Raw genomic sequence first — 18,052 nt, forward strand, 5'->3', positions numbered from 1 at the left:
TGCATCAGGACATCAGCAGTCAGTAATTGTCTCCTTGGCACTTTGGCTTGCTCATTGTCATTTGACAAAACAAAATATCACTGATAGGAAGAGAGTTCAAAGGCCAAACTACTTCAGCTGAGAAGTGTTTAGGAATCTGTGGAAGGCTCACACTGCAAGGGCAAGTAGGGCTGACACAGAAACCTTGGGGTGTAAAAGCACAAAGGAAGTGGGATTGGTTTTTTTGGCAGGGGGGAGAAATTCTCCCCCTCGCCTCCACAAGATGTTGCTCGAGGGAGTAGTCACCTGCTTTCCCCCAAAGAAGTGTGGGTAGGTAAAGCTTGGTAAATAATTGGAAAAGGGGGTTGGGAATCTATAAATGAGCCACATTTATTGAACTATGAATTAGATGTATGAATGGCACTACTTTTGCAGTCAGAGATCCACATCTGGCACAGCTACACCCAGGTGCGAGGCTTGCATGCAAGAGCATGCCAAGGTTTGGACTGAACTGAGATAATTTAAGATAGATCCTCTAAGGCTGTGGATTACAGTCAGGAGAATTTGTACAAGCGTGGTGCCACTTGCTGACTTGCAGCTGTGGTTTCACCAAATGCTCACTCCCATGCAAAATTACACAACTGAGTTTGATGAAGAAACTTTAGTTTGGTAACTAAGAGCTTTTCCTATTTGGTTCTGGGAACACCGCCCTGGAAGGATTTGGAGGGTGGGAGAGAAGAAGGGCTTGCTCAGAATGCATCAGATGAAAGAAGGAGGTCTTCTTCATTCTCACAAATTTTGTCCTTTTCTAAGAAAATCTCTACATCAATTATATTTTCCATCTCGTGTGAGAGAAAATTGGTAATGTCCTGTAGCTTCTGTGCACTAAAGAGCATTTCAGGAGTTGTTCATTTTCAGCCTCAAATATTAGATACTGAATATTAATTCTTTGGTTTTCCAGGCTCTTGAATTCTTATTTGCCCCATGTATGCAGATCTGTTGTACATATGATTACCAGTTGCCCCACCCAGGTAAAACACAGTTGTGAAGTGTATGTGTACATCTAGGTGTACAGGCTAGTCCTTAAACCTAAATAAACCTTTAGCTGATGTTGTGTTTGGATCTGATAATTTTCATCTCTTCTTGAAAGGCTGTCCTCATGAAGTAGGGGAATCCTCTGAGTCTCCTCCTCATACTGAAGCGACGCACTATTTGCTAGCCCATATTTGGCTCCAGAAAAATATAGGAATGTGCTCAAGCTGTCATTCATGTACATCTTGGCATATTAACCTGGCGCTCACCCTCTTGACTGGTCTCATGCTGATGCATTTCTGGGCTAGTGAAAGTTTATGCCATGTGACTTAAAACTTTGGATGTCACAACATGCCTTGAAATATGCCACAACATGCCACAAATAGCTGTCTGTGCAAAATTTGCAGATATATTCTGAGACAGCATGAAAACCTAAAGCCTGTCTGAATTAAATACTTTGTGAACAATATCAGTTCTACCTGGTATTAATATTTTAAGCCAACCAGCAAGTAATTTGATTTAGGAAATAAAAATATGGAATATAATTAAAATGAGAAAATTCCAGTTCTGAATGTTTTGGCAGCAGTGAATATCCCCACTCAATAACAAAACTGAATGGCTTTATAAAGCAGATTGTCCAATAAAAATTAGTTATTTAGAAAGACAGAGATTGGTCTTAGGAATACAAAAATATTCAGAATCCACATTTGTTGTGTTGTTGTTTCATAAATGAAAAGAGAGTAGATTTAGATTGTATATAAGGAAGAAGTTTTTCACTGTGAGAGTGGTGAGACATTGGAACAGGTTGCCCAGAGGCTGTGGTTGTCCCACCCCTGGCAGTGTTCAAGGTCAGGTTGGATGGGGCTTTGAGCAACCTGGTCTGTGGAAAGTGTCCCTGCTCATTGCAAGGGGGTTGGAACTAGATGACCTCTGAAGGTCCTTTCCAACCCAAACCATTCTATGATTCTATGTCTTATGTATCATTTTCCATTTCTTTCTCCCTCTGTTGGCCTATGGCTGTCTGTTCCTTCCTTTCCATTAGAAGAGCAGTGTACACAGTCACCTCTTTTACTTCATTGCTACACCTTGCACAAGGCTCTGCTCATGAGAGCCCACGTGCTAACCTGGTGGAGCACAGCACCTGAACTCACCTTTTTTTCTTGGATATCCTACCAACCAGCACGACCAGAAAGTAGATTGTTTGGCTTCCAGCATCCAATGCTAGCTTTGGAATTCAATGTGACAGACACTTTGCTGGCAGCAGAAGGGAAACCAGAGTTATTTCACCTCATCTTGAGTCTTATTCAGTACTTTTCCTTCTATATTTCCAGTGTCGTCAATAATCAGTACACCTGAAAGTAAGCAGATTAAGTGATTCAGAGCATTAGGAAATCACTACCACTTTTTAGATTCTTAAAATGGATTTTCAAGGTTTCATTGGATCCTTTTGAAAAAAAACCACAGAATCACTCTGTCCAGCTCCACAACCACACAATACAGGTTGATGAAAAGTGGTTCTAGTTTCTACTCATGTTTCTCAGCCAAGGCCAATATTTTACTGAAAAATATAATTGAAAAATCAGAAGTCAAGTGATTTCTCTTACCTGTCACCAACGGTTTTGTAAAATACTCAATTGTGGTGAAGGACAGCAGTCTCCTTTTTAAGATGGATAAGTGAAGATCTGAGCAAGCCAGTTCATTTCACATAACTCAGTAACACGTGGTATCACATAGCAGCAGGTCTGGGAGGCTGTTTGTCAGGGGAGGATTTGAACCTAGGGCTTAGAGGTGAATATTCCACATTCCAGTAGCAGCTTCCTGAACCGGCTTTTCACTGGCTGCTCAAACGCTGCTCTCCGGTTTTGAGACTCTAAGACCTCTCTCCACTCCCAACACTTAGCATGTCCAGGTGCTGGCTGTGTTTTGGTTTTCAGCCTGGCTGCCCCTGGCTTTAGTAGGATTTGGTTTTGTGTAGCCTGGACTCACCTTGAGTAAGCAATACAAATCAGTCCTATCCTTTAGACAAACAGGAGGGGCAGTTTTCCACTGAATAGTACAGATAGTGTTGTGCAAGGTGGACTAGGATCCCTGCACCCAGAGGAAACTCATACCATTTTTGCCTTTGATGGGAAAACTTACTCCTATTTATTTTGGTCTGGAGGTAGAAGTCTAAATTAACCCTCTCTGTGCTGGAGGGTTTGCCTTGAACTTCCCCTAAATTTGAGGTAGCATCAGTTGAAGGAGGGTTAAATGAGCTGATAGCTTCAGGTTCATTTCTGGTTTTAAACATCTTTTTGCTTCTGTGAGACAATTACCTCCTTGTCTGCTTTCTTAGAAAATATTGATGACTTCTTTGGTGACAACAGATGTTAATGGCAAATGTGTCTTTTTTTTTTAATGTTATAGCTGCTCCCAACCTCATAAATATCCATCTTTGAAAAATTAAAAGCATTCATAATGAGTATTCCTGACAACTGATCTTTAATCTGCTTTTCCTTCCTTCAGCAGCTGATGATAATCTTTGTACCACATACAAAGTTTTTGGAAGTTGAAAATCTGGGCCAAACATGCTTCTCAGATGATTTAATGGTTGAGATTAATGATTCTATTATCTTTAATGTTTGCATTTTAACAATTTTTTTTCCAGATGTGATTTAATGACAAGATGCTGGGCCCAAGAACCTGACAACAGACCTACTTTCTCTTATATTCAGAACAAACAAACTGCGAGAGGTAAGACGCTCTCCGCTGTCCTTCATCCACTACCTTGAAGACAAAGAGACAGCAACTGGAGTCATCAACCAAGGTTTTGAAGGTGAGTCAGGGCCAGCACCTGCTGTCCCCATGGCTTCTTCCCCATGAACAAAGTGGGATTCAGCAGTTCTTCTCATTGCATTTGTCACTGCCTCAAATTCTCTGCCTATAAAATCAGCTAAACCTGGCAGTTAGGCACTTACTTTAAGAGTACTGATTTAGTAGTTGCCTGAAAGTGAGGCATAAATTAGGTACCTAAGTAAGGCAGCCTTTATCCTAACCCGAACTATGATAGCTCCAGCCAGGAGTCACATCATGCCTATGCTCTGCACACTGTGAATGAATAGAACTAGGTTATGTTAAGGAAGATATACTTAAGACATGGGACACAACAAAGCCCAATTATGTAAGAACATTATTAAGGTTGTGAAGAGAGGAATTAAAAAAAAAAAAGGTGATGCTAAATTTGAAGTTATCTGTGTAACTGTGATTCACATCATCTAAACATGGAAGTAAACATCCTGACTGGGTGAGAACAAGAAGCTTTTCACATCCTGCAGTAATTCCTGACTGGCTAAATCTTGAGGAAAAGTGATGTCTTAGTAAACAATGTGATCTGAAAATCTGCAAAAAGAAAGTTTTTATCAGTTGAAATATTTCACTTTTAGTTCAGAGAGTGTTGTTTGGGTTTTTTTAATTTAACCCATTAAATTGTGTGATTCTCTAATGAAAAATATTTCCTGTTAAAAGAATTACTTTGCATTCTAAAAAAGGAAAACCTAGTTGTTTCTAAAATATCTAAAGGCTTTGTTTTGATTTTGGATTTTTTTTTTCCTTCACAAAATGTTGTTGAACTAGGAACTTGCCCTGCTTCATAAACAGTTGTGATACATCAATATTTTCTGATTTCCTAAAAACTCCCTGATCCATTCCAGGAATGACACAGTGCGCAATTACACAACTACATAGTGATTTTTCTACAGGGTTCTACCTATATTCAATTCACTGGCATTGGTATTTTGCTTATCTTTTATCATATGGTGTATTTAATACTTTGCTTATCTTTACCATTTGGTGTAGCTTTACAAATGTCAGTTTATCTCCATCATGATTTCTCTCTCTGTCAAATCCTGTCTGTGCATGACATGTTTGTATGTCATTACAAGACTAGAGACTTTATCATATGTCATTACAAGGCTAAAGACTTTATGAAGACATGATGGGACCAAAGATAACCTATCATTTCATGCTTTTTTAACAACTGATTTTGCACCCTTATACTATAATGAAAAGCATGTAGTGTAATTTCCTAGTTTCTTTAAGAGCATCTGCGTAGGGAGTTCAGGAAAGAGAGAATCTGGCACAAATCTAAGATTGGCATTAGCTCAGGAAAGGAGTACAGCTAATTAATTAGGCACTATGCCCAAGCTAATAGGCCTTATGTTTTGGATGGACTTTACCTCACCCAAATGCAGCTGTCTAGAAGCTAGGAGTCTCATCTGAGATACTCTTCTAGGTTTCTCACTCAGGAGCAGAAACAGACATCTCCAGAGAGTGACAACTCCTATGTTTTAGACATGTATCATAGTATGAAAGGGGTCGCCTTTTGTCTTTCTCTCCACTGATGATGGCTGGAATCTAGGTGACTTGCCATATTTGACTTGGATACAGCATCTTGGACTAGATGTTTAATTTTAAGATGGCAACAGGAACACAACATCCACTGGATACAGGGCTGTACAGGACTGTACTGATTTGACTGCTTGCCTCTGGTCCTGAGCTAGTGTGGTTTCCTAGCTTAGACACCTTTGCTCTGTGATCCCTAACTCCAAGGGCAAGAGAGACATGAAAACTAAGGGAATTGAGAAATTCTTGTGGCATTACATCAATGTCTGTTAAAATCTTTAGCAGGGCTGAAACTTTTAAATATGAGCCTGCCCTTCTGCTGCTTGGAGTTGGGGAAGGAGGCTGGAATACAGGTTGTTGTCCTTTTGGTGGAGCAGGCCTGGCATAGATGTAACATGCAAGGAATTTAGTTTCAGTGCAAGTCTCTGCTTAGCATGTGCCAGCTAAGCATGATCTTTCCCCTGCTGTTAATTAGCTCAGTCTAGGCAAATAGTTACTTTCAGTGGAATGACAAATACATATTCTTAATGTAAAAAAGATTATTTTGCCAAAATTTTAGGTTCTGCCACACAGCAGAGGTCACAGAGAAAAAGCCATTGCTTTATTTGTTTGCCAGGGACAAAAGTGGCATTCTTAGAAACGGCCAAGTTATTGAAAAGGAAAATATGGATTGAGACTTCCATGAAAAGTTTCAGTTTGAATGGTTAAAATTTGAAAAAACCCAGTTTACTACAGAAAATGGGGTTGTATAATGGACTTTTAGGGTAGTCTTAATAGCGGTACTCCATAATGTGTGTTATATTCAGGGAATCTCTTGGCAGTGGTCACTTTTTGAAATCAGACTCCATTAAGCCTGTTTATAATAACATAGTTGGTAAAATCTGGCCCACTGTGGTAAGCAGGGCAATTCAGTGCAGGCAGAGCTTTGGCAATAGCTCTCAGAGTCAGCCTGTTTTGCTCTCTCCCTGAGCCTTACCCTTTTCTCCACCAGCTACCCTGTTCCTTCTTATGGCTTCTCCCCATTCTTCCCTTTCCATAGGCTCTGCCTAGCTGTTGTTGCCACATACCCGCTGCTGGATCAGCATTGGGATGGGAAGACAAAGCAACTGTTTTCATGCTTCCATTCAATGTTTTCATGCTTCAGTTTTTGAAACTCCTCCTTAACTTCTCCACAGGCTCATTTGGTGATTTTCATACAGGGAATGCCCATCAGGAAACAGTATAGCTTGAATTTTATTTATTTATCTATGTATCGTCCTTTCATTTAAATGTATTTTAAAAGACTAAACACTTGATAAGCTCTTTACATGTCTCTATAATGCACATGCTTATTTCCCCATATATTCATAGTTCGCCTGTAGGTTATCTCCCTCTTTCCTCAAGTAGTCTATAAGCCCATTAAAATATTATTCTGCTTACTTGACTGAAGGCCTAGAGTCCTGGTGATGTCTTAATGTTGCTGGATTATCAGGATCAGGGACACATGCATGTCAGTTTTCTTTAGCTCTCCAGCCTTAAATTAATTCAATAGTTTTTCTGCCTGTGATGTAAATCTCATGCAGTGGAGTTCAGTGAAATGTGGGCTCCAGAAGTGCTATTGATTTAAGCAAGAACTGGCAATTAGGTTCTGGTTGAGCTTCCAGACTAAAATGCATGCTCCATTATGACCCTGTTGTAAACAGTTTGGGGCATGGAATATGTCTTCATCTGTGATTTGTAAAACACTGTTTAATAAGTAAGCGATTTTTTAAATTTGCATTCATTTTTAGCTGGGACTAAGTGAAGTACTTCTTGTATTTGTAGTAGTAGTGGGAAGATGACAGCCAAAACAAATAAACCAGAAGACTGTTCCATGATGGATTGTCCTGGACAACATTTTCCAAAAGTGTTACACGGTCATTGGCCTTTGTGTGTCATGAAACTCCTGTCATGAGCCTCCCGCCAAGAAATGCTTGCTCTCACCAGAAGACTTGATGCCAAAAGAAAGAGCCAAATGTCAAGCAAAGTGAAATGACAGGCCTCAAAATAACTATGATACTTAGCCCTACATGGAATCATACATCTTCCAAATTCCATTGAGCCTTACCTGCTTGTAGGTAGCCACACCTTTAGCAGGTCTGTACCTGCTGTTGGTGCTATTTCCTAGGTGGGAGAGCTGGAAAACATTAGATGTTCTCAAGAACATTAATGCTGGTGCAGTATGGCACACAAGTTGCAAGTGTGGGTGAACTAATACAGACACTACGATAGTGGTCTGGAGAGCATGCTAACAGGATAGCATGGAGATGACAAAAGGGACACTGGCTTTGTTATTGCAAAGGAGGTATCAAGTGGCAGTAAATATGCCTGAGCAATACCAGCAGGTCCTGGCACTGCTGGTTTGGAAGGGAGAGAAGCAAACTCAGGACCAGGAATGGGTCTACCAGTTTAGTTTTTCCTTCTTGTTCTTACAGACTTTCCCAGGACATTGATCGTGGGCATTAAGTAGCATTAACAACATTTTTTTGAGTGAGAGAAGCACTATCCAGCTAGAGGACTGAGACACCAGTGGGTTTTGAATCCGATGGGAATTGATTGAGCAGAGGCCCCATCACAAGAGACCCATTCATTACTGAAAGATACGCTGTTCTTCCCCGTTTCAAGAAGAGCAAATGAAATGTCATGAATCAGCATGCTAACAGGATGGCCCTGCATTGCTGTAAAAATAACCAGTCCATCTATTTTCAGACATAACTTTTTACATTTACACATACAAGACAGCACTATATTTTTTCAGGTCCCAAGCATGCCCCTTTACAGATGGAAACACCTGTTTGTTTTGGCAAACGTCTTTGCCGACATCAGACAACTGGGCATTAAGCAGCTGGAGCGGCTCCTTGCCTTTATGACCCAGGAGCACTATTCTTATCAGAGCTGCTCCCCACAATCCCTTTTGGACCTATAAGGAAAAAATGTCATAATTGCTCAGAAGCTGTGTCGGAGCACCACGCTCTTACTGCTAGAAGTGGCTCCTCTGGTGAGAGGAGATGCAGAGCGGTTGAAGGGAGCCTGAGGAAATCCAGGGTAGGTAAAAGACTAAAGACTAAAAGGAAACACATTTGGCCTCAAAAATGTCATTTTTAAGTCCCTAAGCTGGAGATGTTGCTTGAAAAATGTCAGAAGATAAAACCATTAGAATTTCATAATGTTTCCTTTTTTCACATTTCTTTCCAAAGCCAGTGACTCAGTGTATTTACTTTTTTCAGCAATTAAGCTACTTGCTAAAAATGTCACTTTTTTTTTTAAATCTCTCTGCAAAACTTTGCATTGAGGGGATTTGATATTAAAATCTGGAATCAGTGATTTCACCTTTAATTATATGTTTGCCCTTTCTGCTGTCTGAGTGGTACTGGTTTGCTGTTCCCTGTGTAAGAATCATTAGTTTATTTTCCTAAAACCAGCTGCCTTTTAAAAACTAGTCTGCATACCTCTCTGAACTTCAGGTAATCACTTGAACAAAAGGAAGCTTCTCCAAAGCATATGTGTTGATAAGAGACATTTTTAAAACCTTATATCTGGTCTCCTTTGTATTTTTCTGAAAATCAGTAATCCTCTTCCCCACTTAGCTTAGTGAGTGGCTGACCCAAAGCCAGTGGAGGTCAGAGAAAAGGCTTCTTCCAAAACAGTGAGTGGTTACAACACTGCAGGAAAAGGCGGACTTGGTGGTGCGATCTCTTCTTATTTGTCCCCTAGACAAATGCTGTTTGATTCCAGAGAGCGCACATGAGCTATATGATACTGCAAGGAAAGTCATGCTAATACTTTGCCCTGGACTGAGGAAAAAAAATCAGATGATATGATGTTATAAGAGCTGACATTTGTCTATGGGTGTACAGATATAAGCAACTAAAACTTAGGCACTGTGTTTACGCTGGCTGTCTAGGTTGTTTGACAATCACCAGAGAGTTGTAGACACGTTCAGGGGATGTTATTGTGTAAAGGTAAGGATGTGAAATAAACATCTCCACAAAGCAACTCAGTCCTCCTTTCTCCCTCCATTGACTGTAAAGGCAGCCTAGGCAAGGAGCTTAAACTGGACCTGTAAGATCTGGGTGATTAAAACTTAGTAAAATGAATCCTGCTTTGTGACCTGGAGAAAGGTGGTGCTTTCCTATTTATATAGCCTTATTGTATTGCAGCAAATGTGGAACTGGCCTTTTTTCAGTGCTTTTGTATTAAAAATGATAATAAACAAGATAATAAACTGGTTTATATATTATTCCCAAGACAGCTTCTTGCACACTGAGGTTTCAGTCCACAGATCTCTGAAAAATCTATTAAAATAAAAAGAAAGACAGGCAGTCAATGCTTTAAGCAGTTTAGTGCGGTGGAAATGCAGGATGAACAAAATTCTTACTTTTAGTACCTTTAGTGTCTGACAGAATAGCAAAGCTCGGTGAGTCACCCTGAAACCATGCAAGATCATATGCTTCATTAGACAGGAAACACAGATATATCTCCACTGATATATAATACAGAGTGGAGTATTAAAACGGATATATATTTGTTCTATTTATATTCTTACTGGCAATGTGCAGAAACTGAAACACAGCACCTCCAGCTCCAGGTGGCCAGCAGGTATCAGGAAGATACACCCTGCACAGGAACTATCTCCTTGAGCTAACCAACATAGCTGAGGTGGAGAAGTCAGGGTTCAATAGCCACTTTTTCACCCTTAACAAAGATATGTTGTCATCAAGCACTTCTTTTGAATGCGTTCACTCTGGGGTACGTCTTTCAGCTATGCCAGTAAGTCAGCCAGTCTCTTCTTTACTACCACATACGTTGTGTGGCAGGGACAAAGGGCAGAGTATATATGAGAAAAACAAGAGGATATTAATGGGAAAAAGCAAATGTGGCTGCACTTCTAAGTACCTTACCATGTTGAAGGTGCTAAGCGTCATATGAGATTATATTACCCAGAATTAGTAACGTCTCAGGCTGGCTACTTAGCTGGTGTAAATCAGTGGCATCCCACTGGTTTCTATGGAGCTTTGTTAATTTGCGCTAGTTGAGGATCTGGCTCTGAAATAGCTGTAATAGAAGATCAGCATCTCTAGATCAGTTTGTTCAGTCTACCAATCAGCTTTTCTACTGACATTTTTTTTTCTTCTTATATGTTGTCACCTTCTGAACTTAAAACACCAAAAACCCATCTGTTTATCAAGACATCACAAAAATTTGCACCCTTTCAGGCAGGATTTCAAAACATGTTGTGAGCCCACACAGCCTACCGAGCAGGCAAGAAAAGACACTCTGCAATAGCAACGCGTGATACGTGGTCCAGCTCGGCACCCCAGCTGCCCTGCGGCAGGAAGCAGCCGACTGAGATGCTGAGATTGTGAAGCACAGATTTTATCGGGTTAGGACCGGTCTCCTCAGAGGAGGCTAAGCAAGCAAACTCCATCCGTCATTAGTATGAGTCAGGCGATCATAGTTTCCTGTGTCAATTAATGTGTGGCTCCCTGGAGAAAGCTTCTGCCTACCTCTGGAGAGATGTGTTGTAATTAATTTACCTGCAGTTTGGCTACGATGTTGTGCTTTAAGCACACCACTACCAAGAAAAGCGTCTAGCAAGGTCAAAGCTACATGCATTTAGGACCTGAAACGGGTATCCATGCAAGTACAGTGCTGAGCTTTGAACATGCTATTTTAGTTATTGGAAGCAGTCTACCTGAGAGAGCACAGAGCTCAGTGGGAACCTGCTTCTCAGCAGAGTACTCCTCAGCCTGTACAAAGATCTGGACTGCCAGAGCTAGCCTGCCTCATGCCCTGAGGTAGGTTGTTTGAAGTGAATGTAGGTAACTCTACACTATGCAGCAGTCCACAGTGTAGACAACCCCTCAGGATTTAAGCGTTTGGAGTTGACTCCCCAGCACGACTTAAGATTCCATGAAGGTGTTCCTTGGACGCCTCCTCTCGGGGTGTTTTGTTGGCTCAGCCAGGCTTTGCTTGTGAAATCTGAGGGGATCACATCACATGGTTTATCCTGCATTTACTCACGTATAACCCAGCATGACTATACATCAATCAACTAATTTTAGCAATGTTAAAACTGAAAAGAAAAGAATGATATCTCATGAATATACTGACCTGCCTCCCCACTCCAGCTTCTCTCTATTTGCCTTCGAATTCTTAAGATTTTTTGGAGTTTCCAAAAATTATTCAGAATTCTCTGCATTGGCTTATGGCTTCCCAGGGTGCTAGCGGTGCTTCTAGCCTTCACATTTCTGGGGGAATTTCACAACATATAATGGTTTGTTTCCTCAGTTGCTCATTTTCAGTATCTTCCGTGACTATCCATCATACAAGTAAGTGAGCAAAAATCGCTTGCTTTGCTAACTTACATGAGAGGCAGGTATTGTACTACATAACTTGACATCTTTGCATAGATGTTTTGGCTTGGACAGCAGAATGGTGCTAAGCTTTCATAGGTGCCAAACACTGTGCTAAGAGATGACACAACAGTGAAGGAAAGGGCACTTGTAGCCAAAAATCTCATTGTGAAAGTGGCAATGTAGCTTATACGTGTCATATTGTAAGAGGAAGGTCATCAACATTATATTCTTCCTCCGTCTTTGGATAGGATAAGAATATTCTGCAAAAATAGTCTTTCTTGCTCATTTTGTTCCCAAAGCTCAAAAAGTAAAACCAAGGCAAGGTGTTTGATTTTTTAGCTCTTTTTCTCCATAATGAGAAACACAGTGGCACATAGGCTGAAAAAGGATTATAATATTTTATATATTCTGTAGTTCTTCAGACCTGTTGGGGAAAGAATTAGTAATGTATCTATATATCTGGTAAAAATATCTCAGTGACCTCATACTCACATTTGTGTAAACATCACCTCATCAGTTCCAGATACTTATACAGGAAACAAATCTGAATGCTCCTCTAGTGTTCTATACTTAGGCAGGTCAGCCGGCATATGTCTGGTCTGTAAATACCCAGTTTTACTTGGGTCCTTATTTTAAGGTTTCTCTCTTAAGAGTTTGCTGCAAACATGCCCTCAGCATTTGCCAGTGTGCCTTTTCCAAAGCAACTTGCCCCTGAGGGTTCCCATTAAAAGCTTTATTAAACAAAAACCAAATACAAAGAAGAGCTGTACCAGTTGGTAATGGCTTAGTCAGGATTGAATTACTAAATATTGCCATAATAGTCCTGAACTGACAAAGTGAGTATCAAATGATTTTTCGTAGCTGTCAGTCACTGTGGTATGTGACCACAGTTTGCTCTATGTCCCAATCCCAATCTTGCTAACAGGTTTCTAAAATCAAAATTCTCCTTCAGACTTTTCCTGATAATCTTTCCTAATGGACTCTAGCATGCGGAACAGACTTCTGACTTTATAGCTTGGGCGGGCGTGTCATTATAGTGACATAATAAATTATATGTTGCCTGGTGCAACACCACAATGCTTGTGATTCTGTTGCACAGATAACCTGGAATGTCACATGCTTAATTTTCCAGTTGTGAAGTAAAATAAGGAGGGAGTGTAATAAAAGAACGTATATGTTACAAAAATAAATGCAAAAAATAGCAACAATTATAACTTGAGTATTTAGTTAATAATTTTTACATTTTTTAAAAGATATATCCTCTGCAACAGATTTCAGGCAACTCTATATATGTGAACAGAATAAAATTAGGGAAAAATTCTAAAGTTTTTAGAAATGGGAAAAATACACTGGCTTGCCAAGTTCAAGCTTCTAGAAAGACAGAATATTACAAGTCCTCTAGAGAGACAGTATATAATGATTTAATAGGTAGAAAACTGCCTATGTTACAAGACTCTAGCAGTATTATTAGCAGGGTTACACAAATGTACAGATTAAAATCACTTTGGCTTTATGCAGGCTGTCTTTACTACCAAAAGAATCGAGTCATGTATTCGTAACTGTATTGCTGCTTGTGGAGGTATAAATGGTGATGACCAGCCTTCCCTAAGGGATTTGCTTAAAGCTATACAGGCAATAGCAGAAAATAAATTTGAATCATCAGTCACTCTTTGTGAGGTCACTAGACCAACTTTCTCCAGCAGCTGTCTGATTTTGTTTGCTTTCTGATACTGCATGTATATCACTGGGCTGTTATCTTTTCTTTTTTTTAAAATGTAGATAGTGATGTTCCATGTGCAGATTCGGACAGTATTCTTTCAGCCACGCAAATGGCAACAAGGAATCAAGAGGGCTTAAATGATTTGGTATTAGTCAAAGAAGGCAACCAAGATCAAGGAAACATCAATTCTGCTGAACTTAGTTAAGTCGGGTTCCCTCTGTTTGTAAGAAAGAGGGAAAGAAGAGAAAAAGCTCTACCAAAAAAGACATAAGCCAAGGAAAATATTCTGCACATTGTCATACTAACTAAGAGATATCTTAAAAAAACAGGAACTCTCTAAAACACTAAAACTACCAGAGAATATCGTAAGGTACTGAATGATGTGTAGCAGAATAAGACAGCAATTATGTATCTTTTGATTTTCTACATGTTATGGTTTGTTTCACAGGGGCTAGTTTAAGGGAATAAAACATGTAATCAGACAGCAAGTGATTTTACTGTGGTGTTGATTAAATTTATGCAATCACATATGCCTCAGACACAGGCAGCCCTTCCAGAAAGGGAGTACTGGTATGCTATTTCAAAGAAGAGACCAAGTCGTTCATGAAAAGAAAAAACAGCTGAAATCTAGCTTCATTGTGCACAAACAAGGTTTTACAAATTGAAAAACTAACATAAATTCTTATTGGATTTTTATGAACTCCAAATCAGGAAGCAATTCAAGAAGGGTGACTGGGTTGTCCACTGCTGCAGATGGTCTATTTCACTATTTAAGTTAAACAAATGCTTGCAATCATCTTGTATGTTAAGTTGCACAGCAATTGATCTGTGAATCTAGACAGTCCTGTTTTCTTACATTTCTTTTCCTTTCCCTTTTTAATGTTCATCATCCTTGCTTATTTTTTACCAGACTGGGTGAAGGGAGATACTTTTCCCTGATGTGTTTGGAGATCAAGTCAAAGTATATAATAAATGATACATAAATCATTACTGAATAGAAGACAGCAATAAGCATTTTGGAACATTTCATCATGAACATTAGTTTGCAAATTATGCAGAGCTATCCACTGACATCTGTCAGGAAGCTAGAAACATGCTCTGATTTTGTGCAAATATTTGATAACGGGGGACACTGAAGAGTAGTAAAGGCACTATCTGATGTCAGAATGTGAATATTTTTAAGACACAACTCCACTGAAATCTAGCTTCAAAAGTTTCTCAAATGGAGATCCAAGACAGATGAACAAGAAACATGGGTTTTGACAGTTGTACTCAAACAAAATAGAAATTGAGAGTTTTTGAATTAGGATTCTTTGAAGTCCCTGACAAAGCCCATTCAAGCAGTCTATAATTACATAACTGCCTTTTTCTTCATCTACAAATTAGTGTAAAAGCCAGATTTGCCAATAACAACAATTGCAGCACTTTGCTATGCTCACCAGACCATGAGTGACAGATAAATAAATATAATGTTTCCTTCCTCTTCAAGTGCTGCTTGACCAATTGTACAGCCATTCCTTCCATTTCAGTGATTTAAACACGAGTAATGTTTGCTAACCAGTAGCATGTGCTAGCCAGAAACCAGGAAGATCCCAGTTCTGTAGTCATCATACCCGGATGACTTCACGTCCATATGTAATTCCACTTGACTCAAGAGGACTGCTCAGTCAGCAAGCTACAAACAAAGGTTTTGAAAACCAACAGGACTTCATATGATATCTTTTTATTTAGCAGGAGAAGCCTGCAATCCTGCCAAAATTTTTTCTAGGCAAAACCTTTCACGGGCCTTGTGACCACAACTGTGATGTGACAACTCAAGCCAGTTCAGTTTTGTGTAGGTCTGGGCTGGAAAAGAATCATGCAATAGCCTCTCCAACATGGGTAAACTCGGTTAGTGAGCAAGGCGAGTGTCAGCGACAGCAGTTGGAAGTAACGCTTTTGAAGTCTTGAAGTAGTCACAAATACCGAAAGTGACTCCGAAAGAACAGAGGGGAAGGTAAGTCTTGTTTTGTCCACATTTTGTAAGTGTTGCAAGACCAGTTTTAACGGAGGATTTATCACAGCATGGTGAGGAAGAATGTGTCAAGTTTAATGCATTGACATGAATTCATTGCCATGAATGAGGATATTGACCAGTGATCTATGCCTTTTGCACCTAATAGTATAAAAAATGTATTGGACTGGATAAAACACAAATCTCTTGATCCAAATTTAAGGATCCTGATCTATAACTTGCTGAATTCAGTGGAAGACAAAATACCTAACCTTCCCCAGAAGTGCAGTGACCTGAGGCACACTCAGTGATACAGCTTCAGGTGGGAGCATGGCCCTACCCATCACTCCATTCTACCTCTCTCATTTCTCTGCCTTAGAGGACTAAGTATGCAAATGCAACTATTCCACTGAATTCTGTTAAAGCTGAATGTGATGTGTGCAAACTTATCTCGCTTGTATCCACCCATGATGCTACTTGCGAAGAGTTCCTTAATCCCTCACATTTCTGTACCACCCTTCTCTTTACCCATCTTCATCATTACACCTTCTCATTGAAGCGATGTTTCCTCTCTTCATGCAAACTCTTCATGATGATTCATGTTTTATTCATCAACTCTTATTCACTATCAGGAGAACACCTCTTGCCTTCAAGCAGTCAGCCCCTGATGACAGTTTTCATAGCTACTTTTGGAAACAGTAGGGGAGACACACATGTAAGAAGTGATGAGAATGAAAGACCTTTTTAGCACATTCTGTCTTGGGCAGGGAAAGGGACACTAACTAGCCTGTGTTTGTCTCTAATAGTTGGTACCTCCTCCTGTGGCAGATGAAGGGAAAGAGTCAAGAAAGCCTTGAGTTCAAGTGTCTTGACTTTCAAGGCTATAGGTTTTTAAATAAGTGTAAATGGCTTTAGGGGTGATAATGCAACTTAAAGGAAATATGTGTTCAGGGGAGAAAAGAATCCTGACATTTCGGAAAGGTTAAATGTGAGATAAGGGTACAAGCGAAGCAGTTGTTGTGACCACACTTGTGTGACACACTGCTGAGAGACTCATCCTCAAGCACAGAGGCAATAATGTGCATTTTTACCTTCTTCATTTAAGGTGTACAGTGAGACTGAGTCTAGGGTGAGATATCTATGTAGTAAGAGGAATTCTTTCTAGATTACCTTGTAAGCCCCAGGAAGCCACATAAATAAGAGAAGAAACCCATCCTGGGAAGGTTCCCTCTGCAAGAGCTGGAGGAACCAGAAAGTGATGTCTGAAGTCTGAATCATAAGTGCATAGGGGTTCCTCTCAGCAATCCCAAAAGCTTCTTAAGAAAAGAATCATTCTCAGGCTGGTATAAAGCAGATGGACCCAATCTTCACCTAAATCAAGTTAAATATGTTAAGCTACACTGATGTACAGCAGTGAAGAAACTGCCTTAAAGTCTTTAGCTTCTCAAGATTTGGCCTGAGACAGGTAGACCTACGTCCAGCCAGTTCCTGAGCAAAAGATGGCTAATGTCTCTAAGCCTCCTCCTCTCCATTGTATTGCTGAGCGCATTATATGGCATGGAATATCTCTGGTTCGTTGGAGTCATCTGCCCAGTTGTGTCCCCTCCCAACCCTCTTGTGGAGCCCCAGTCTATTCACTGGGCGGGGGGAGAGTGAGAAACGGAGAAGACTCTGATGCTGTGCAAGCACTTCTCAGCAATAACTAAAACATTAGTGTGTTACCAGTATTGTTTTGGTCTCAAGTCTAAAACATAGCACAAGATGAGCTGCTATGAAGAAAATAAACTCCAACCCAGTACAGTCTTTAATCTGCCCAGAAAGAGGAGACGTGCCCCCAGGTGCTGATCAGGAGATGTCCGAGGTGCGTCTCTGGGTTGCAGCCAGTTACTGTCTCAGGCTCTTCTTTGTTCCTTGATGCCAGCACAGACACTTGGCGAGATCACTGAGCAACAATGGTGAGCATGCTTCAGGATGTGATACCACACACAACCCACTGGTGCCGGGCTCTCAAATGGCAACGATGGAACTCTGAGCTGTGCTTGGACAGACATGGACATACTATGTGGCTTTAGTTGGCTTATTTAATCTCTCAGTTGCAGACTTGACATCCATATAAATGGATGAAAAATATTTACTGCTACCTATAAATAGTATTTACTACAACATAACACAAATGCTGTGGTGATTAATTAAAGTTTGTAAATGATTTTGTAAATGTGAAGGGCCAGGGCAGATGTTACTTATTTACTAAGGCAGTATTTTCTAGGTCTGCTATCTTCAGTCCCCTCGGTCTACAGCAGGTGGTAACAGTGAATTTCCATTTTTCAGGGCTGCTTGCAAGGGCTTTTGAGCTGGCACGTAATAATGACCAGATCCATCCAAAACCTGTGTACCTCATGCTTTCCATTTGGGACCACAATCATGATCCTACAAAGGAAAAACCAATGCTTTATGACAAAAATATTGAGTCTTTACTGGGCCAAAGATAAAATTATGGAAATTTTGCATGTAGCTGCTGCTGAGAGATATGCCAGGCTTCAGTGGCATCACTCACTTATCCCCATGTGTCAC

The 18,052-nt window shown here is 40.2% G+C and overlaps 1 pseudogene; it reads left to right on the top strand.

Annotated features, from left to right (window-relative positions):
- The window catches only part of LOC126045968 (proto-oncogene tyrosine-protein kinase ROS-like), a 40,154-nt pseudogene extending 26,342 nt beyond the window's left edge, over positions 1-13,812 (top strand).
- The last annotated feature ends 4,240 nt before the right edge of the window (positions 13,813-18,052 follow it).

The sequence above is a fragment of the Accipiter gentilis genome, chromosome 15 (assembly GCF_929443795.1).
Source record: "Accipiter gentilis chromosome 15, bAccGen1.1, whole genome shotgun sequence".
In the NCBI taxonomy this organism is placed as follows: domain Eukaryota; kingdom Metazoa; phylum Chordata; class Aves; order Accipitriformes; family Accipitridae; genus Astur; species Astur gentilis.